We start from the raw sequence: 6,834 nt of genomic DNA, 5'->3' as shown, positions 1-6,834 counted from the left end.
AAACGAATATCGAATACCAAATTTTCATAACGAATACCTACCCATAGAAACGAATATTCGAATATCCGAATATTTGGGTACAGCCCTACTAACAACATAAGCAGCCAATCAGGGACAGTATTGTGGTCGATTATGTAAAATGCAGGCCGCAGCTTGCACAACACTAGCGGTAGCTCCCAAAGCAACAATTGCTAACTCTAACTTTAGTAAACACAGCAATAAGTGATGTTATTGCTGAAATAGAGTCAATGATAACATTAAACAAAAGCAAGAGTATGTATTTGTTGAGTATCTGGGAGGAAAAGATGCTTTCACCGGTCTTGCGACGATGTTTAAAGAACAAATAATGTTTATCGTACACTAGCGAACAATAACACAAACAATTACAAACCGTTTCTGATAGAGCTCAACGACTAAAAAAATGATCTCACATAAGATAACAAGTGTTTCCATCTCACGCCTTCTTGATTTTAGCTTTTGTTTGCTTTACTCACTTCCGTTTCTCTTCTCGTGCACTGAGCTGAACTGCCAATCACAGTGATTTCACTCACTGACAGGCTCCACCGTCTCTGATGCTAATTGCTGAATTGACAGAAATACAGCCTCCAAAAGCCGACTAAGGCCAACAGTGCAGGACACACTGCCAAAACTAGGGCAACAGACGCTCACCAGCAGCCCGACATTGACCAGTGGCCGACCTTTGGCTTGGAGGCCTTGTGGTCTTGCGCCCTCCCAGACTTGACGTGATGATGGTGAACATGTCACATTACGTACAACCGAAGGCCACAAGTACTAAGTCTGCAAGTCCAGAGGGTGACTTTTGGATTAAGTCAGGTTTTCCTGAGCTTGTTATGATCTCAGTGGTAGCTGCAGTGTGACTTAACTACACAGAAAATCTCTACGATAAAGAGAAGCTGTTATTTGATAATTTTCTTTTTCTGACTTCTGACCACCCTCAGCCAATGACTTCAAAACCATGTGGACTGACAGACACCACTAGTGAGACAAAAAAAATCTATTTGTTGTTTTGTGTATTTGTTGGAGCAGACACTCTGAACAGCTATTAGTCCAAACCCATACATCACCCACTACATGTAATGGTCCTGACTTCTGACCCCTGAAGAGCTGAAACCTCTTTGTCTTTAAAACCACAACACTAATCCTGTGCGGCCGACCATCAGCACCGATCCCCTGAGACCATCACTCTCTCATGACAGCACCTGTTTTCCATCAATACATTGTACAAAACGTTGCTGGCAGCATCAGGCTCAAGAAGCACAGTATGGTGAGGAGACAGAGAGCAGACAGTCTCACAGATATGATCAAACATAGCTACATCAGTGAGAGCCTTATCTTCAGACTTCCTCCACCTGTGGCCCCTCACCATTCCAGCTCCATCTCCATCCCTCTGGTCTCTTATCCCCCTCCTCCATATTCCCGCTCCTCCTCGACGTGTCCCTGCACGACTCCTCTAGAATTCCCAAAATATCTTAGATACACTATCACACAGTGAAAATAAAACAAGAGTGTGTGCTTGGAGGAAGACACAACAAGGCAGCTCTGGTTCCTGATGTTCCCATTTCTCTTTTAGCCGTTTCCTGTAGTTGCATACATGCACACACTAAAGGTTTGGAACCCACTATGATGGAGATACTTAACTTAAGGCCCATGGGCCAAACCTGATCATTGTCTAATTCACATCGAAAGTAGACAGATTCACATTAGGGTTTTTTTGTAATTTGAATGTAAATAAGGTGCCAGAGTGCATAAGATGCATCAAAATACCAAACAAAAAATGCCAGGGAAGGACCCCAAGGATCCCCGACAGAGGTTCAGAAACACTCCTGTCTTGCATATACTTGAGCTCTGCAGGGCTGCTGCAACTGGATTTGCCTCATTTATTCATTTTATCTCATGAATATTAATGTTTATTTTTTAACTGGCCCCTGGCCTCAAAGTTATTTAGCAAAGTGCCCATCGGTCAAAATAAGCTGAGAATCCTGGCTCTCTGAGATCCTAAGGTCACCAATGGGGTCACCAATGAAAAATAAATGTCTGTCATACACAATTTATCTTTTTTAATAAAAAATATTTTTCCTGTGAAATCTTGACAGTTTGTCTCATAAAAAAAAACAAATTTAACAATCTGCAAAGGAAAAATCACTATTTTTTAACTGCTCACAACTCACGTGCACATTAGGGCCATGGCACCACAACATATGATGAGGCGTGGACATTGCAAATACAGTATTTTAAAGGGTCACAAGCCACGGCTGTTTACAAGGTAAGGTTGCGAACAGCCGTTTAATTCGTAAAAAAATTGGATAGTGTATTCTCATTAAACTAATATCAATATCTAAATAATAATGATAACTTAATTTACTTGTCTAAAGAGAGTAATAAAGTGCTTATGGGGGAATTACGGCCATTTTCAGAATTCATCGATGTTATTCCTCTGTTCAAAATAAGTCCAAAAAATATTAGTAAACATGGACGCCTCCCTCCCAAACAGAAAAACTTGAGTGTTAAAACTCATATCTGTGATGTCATAGCATGAAAAGTCTGGAGCTGCTCCACTGACAATGAATTGAGAAAGATGTTGTAGATGACACAGAGAGCACCCAGGGGAATGTTCAGAGTATATGGGAACATTTTCTGTTTCCGAACTGAGAACACAACAACAGGATAAAGATCATTTGAGTATAAAAAAGAAAAACATTCTGTGGATCCAAAAAATCAGTCTCCCATTCATTGTCTATGGAGCAGCTCCAGACTTTATACTTGATGACTTCTCTGGTTTCTGGCTTTGAGAGAGAGCAGCTCATGTTCACACGTATGTATTGAACTTTCGTAGGCCATGGAAATAACATACAGGAATTCTTGATTTAGGTGTTATTACCCTTTAAGCATATCAGCTTGTACACTGGTGGCCTCTGCCCAGGGACTATAGGTGAGAATCAGCTTTTAGGTATATGTGTTGCAATATATGAACAAAAAAGGTCATTAGAAAAGTTTAAAATCATACGAGAATTAAACTGTAAAAAATGAAGAGCATACAAAAACAAAGAAAAGGTGAAACACATTGTTAAAATGTCGGAGAAGGTCATGCAGATATTGTCTCATCCTGTAGGAGCAAATGTTTTGATTGTAAGGTTTGTCGGCACCGAGGGAACCACAAACGCACAAACACAATTACGCCTACCTGTTGAATTAGGCTAAATGTGTTTGGGTCTGAACATTGTGTTTCATTTTGACATTGTCCACTGTGCAGCATCACAATATGCCATACAAACACAGGGGCAGAGCGCACAGTGACTGAGAATAACCACGCTCCCTCTGGGACTCACAGCCTGCACTGGCTGACCCTGAGCAGAATATAAAGAGCGCAGTAACAAAGTTCACTCTCACCATGACATCATCAGGAAAAGTTTCAAATACTGATTCATTCATTATCAAAATACTCCAGCAGGATTTTTCCATTGTTCTAGAGTCTGGGCACCACTCTCTCCCTTGGTCCCTCAGTAGCAGTGGCAGACTGTATCGTTATATCATATCATATCATATCATATCATATCATATCATATCATATCATACCAGCTCTGCCATCCTTGTGATCTGTGTGTACAGTCTACTTTAATGTGGGATGGAAAGAGTGGGATACTGGAACACTGTACTCAAGTAAAAGTACTGTTACTTTAAAGACATGTTACTCAAGTAAAAGTAGGCCAAAAGTAAAAATAAACTGGAAGGGAAGATAGAAAAAATAGCCAACAGAAAAAATTGCAGTAAATATCAGCAGCCCTGATGTTTGAACCCAGACAGCACTTTGCTGCCTGTGCATATAACTGAAAATCAAATACATAATGTTAAAGCATAGTAAAGTAAAAGGAGACACTGCACAGTTTTTACACCTCATAGCACAAACACGCACAACATGGTTGTTCACGTTCTCATCTGGAAAATGAGTTACAAGTCAGTTTGTTGCTGTACTCACCTGTGTGAACGTCATTCTGTGAGTCTTGTGCACGGTGAGGTCCTCAATCTGCTGCAGGTTCAGCTTCTCAGTGCATGATATAAGTCCACTCCCAGTATAACCAGTCTCTTCGGTGTCTCTGTCCCACTGCACCCCTCAAAGTTTTCAGAAGGTTTTGGGCTGAATGAGGTTCTGCAGTCACATCAGGAAAGTTGTCAAATACTCAGTGAACACAGAAGTCAGTTGAGCACTCAGCAATCAGCCAGACACAGCGTGCACCTGTTGATGACATCATAGGTGCGTTTGATTTGTGTCACTTAATGTGCTAGCTGGGTGGGACATTAAATCAGTACTTAATTAAGGTAGATGCAACCCTCTTTTTTAACTATGCGGAGGTACAGTAATGCTAACCATAACCCTTTTTGGGCCCTAGCAGTCTCTGTGGGCCCCCACCCTTCCTCTCTGGATAAATGTCTCTCCATGTACCCTTTTAAATTTTCCTTCACAAAGTCAGTTTGTTTTCTTTCCCTTTCCTTTCTTTCTTTCTTTTCTTTTTTGGGACCCTCATTTCCCTTTCTTGGGGAAAGACATGACAGTGTATGTTGGCACTCCAGCAGCATAAACAGTCACTCACTAGCCTCTAGCTGGTTTAGAGATTAATCCAAGTGCAGGGGTGGGCTTAACCATTTTGCTTCTTTAAAGGGGATCGGGGGGTCTCAGAGACCTTACAGAATTTTTTTAATACAAAGCTCCGTCTCTCAACTGATTTATTCAGCTATTTTCAATTTAGTTATGTCACTAACTATGAAATAAAACATTGCAAACAAAACCAAACTTTTGAATTCCAGGATTTTCGAGGGCCCCCTTCCTATTGAGGCCCTGGGTAATGGGTCACACTTTCCCCCCACTACAGCACCCCTGGCTCTGACACCCCCCATGCTTTCAGTCAAATGTTCACACATTTCTCTCTGTAAAATATCAAATACCCTCACTTTTCTTCTATGAACATAACCTTTTTTATCTATAGAAGTAGACAACTGCTCACTGTGCAACAGCGGCTGCAACTCAACTCTATGCAGTGATTTTTGCGACATAAGACGAGGCAAGAAAATAAAGGACAGAAACAAATACTAAAGGTTGACCCCATGAAGATGATGATGGTGGCAGAGATGATGACACGGTCTGAAATGGTCCCCCCTGAAGGCTTCTCTGGGTGGGGATGTTGTGAACTGGAGCTACGTTAAGCCTCATAATTGTCTGAGTGACATTTTGGAATAGGAGAGACAGCCTGCACCAACACAGTCCAGGTCAGATCGTGTTTCAGGGCCTGGAAACATGATCAATTAAGTTACACTCACCAACCAACAGTCACAGCACTGGGACTGAGTGCTCCACTGCCACAGGCCCTGTCAACCTGAGAGTTGATTCACCTAAATATTATATCACTCAGATCACCTGGCCCTGACTTTCTCTTTTCATTCGCACTGTTAATATAAAACCCAGAACACGTCCATCCTGCAGAGGCACAGGTGAGTGTGGATAATGGCGTCTGTGACCATAATCTTTGTGCTGGTCTGAGTGGAGTGATGAAGAGATAAGAGGTTTCAGTCCAGTCACTTAAACGAGTGATTTTGCTGACGATATCAACACATGGGAAGGAATTTCAAGTGAGCCTTCAACAGCATTCACAAAACAGAGTTTGAAAAATGGTATTTTTTCACAACCAAAAGCCTGAATTATATCTGTGTTTGCCAAACGATATTGGTCACCATCAGACACTCCCACTGATTGCTGTGATGTCAACCCAATTGCCAGAAATAATGCTGCCAAATTGCATGTCTCTAAAAATCATGGATATGTTACATTTGTACATCATTATGTAGCGGATACATTAAAACTTTACGTGTTAACAACCCTGTGGTGAATGTGTGGTTAGATTTAGACACACTAAGCACTTGGTTTTGGTTAGGAGAAGATTGTGGTTGGCTTAAAAAACCTGTTTTTGGTGAAACACGTTAGAAACACAGAACCAGTTTGGTTGTTTGTGGCGGTGTGTGGTGCCGCACTTAAAAAGTATTTTGTAACATTACTCAGCACTCACACATCAGTAATTTAGGCCTATATTTGTTTAAATGCATATCTGTGTGCCTTCCCCTTGCACAGATGCTTCTGTACCCCACAGAGGTCCTTAAAGTCCCTTATTACTTGAAAAATTGCAGAGGTCGTAACCTCAGCGTCCTGCCTAAGCTTATTCCTCTACCGTGGCTGCTGAAAATATTCGGAAAGACACCAGTGAAGGCTGCTTTATGGATATGAGGCAGAGGTGCCATGTGTCATCATTCAACACAGTCCTACATGGCATTTGGAAGTGGTTCAATATCTGTATAACTGGTATGGAAACATCACAGACAGTAAACATTCCTCAGGTGTTACATCTTCTCGCCTGCCTCGCCTTCCTGCCTGCCACGTTTTTCAGTTATGATCCTGATGAACATGAATCAAGTGCAATTACCACATAGCTATCAGCAGACAATGAGGAATAACACTTTTGCTTTAACGACTTGACTCAATTATGTCAGGTTATAGCCTGGCTGTACGGTATCAAAACATCAATTTTGCACAATTTTCTCTCTCCCTCAATCCCCACGTTGGGCTGTAACAGCTGGATTTGGCCCCATCTTTGGCCCATCATACATCCTCTGCATTAAGCCTGTCTCTGTCTAGACACTGAATTATCCCAGACTGTTTTTATTATGAGAACGTAATGTTTAAATACAGTTAAGCTTATTACTCAGATTATCATCAGTATTTTGAGGATGGTCTTATAATAAACTTATGGCTAATGGGTTTACACAATTGTT

This window comes from Epinephelus moara, chromosome 22, assembly GCF_006386435.1.
Source record: "Epinephelus moara isolate mb chromosome 22, YSFRI_EMoa_1.0, whole genome shotgun sequence".
In the NCBI taxonomy this organism is placed as follows: domain Eukaryota; kingdom Metazoa; phylum Chordata; class Actinopteri; order Perciformes; family Serranidae; genus Epinephelus; species Epinephelus moara.
Note: the sequence above shows the minus strand (reverse complement) of the source record.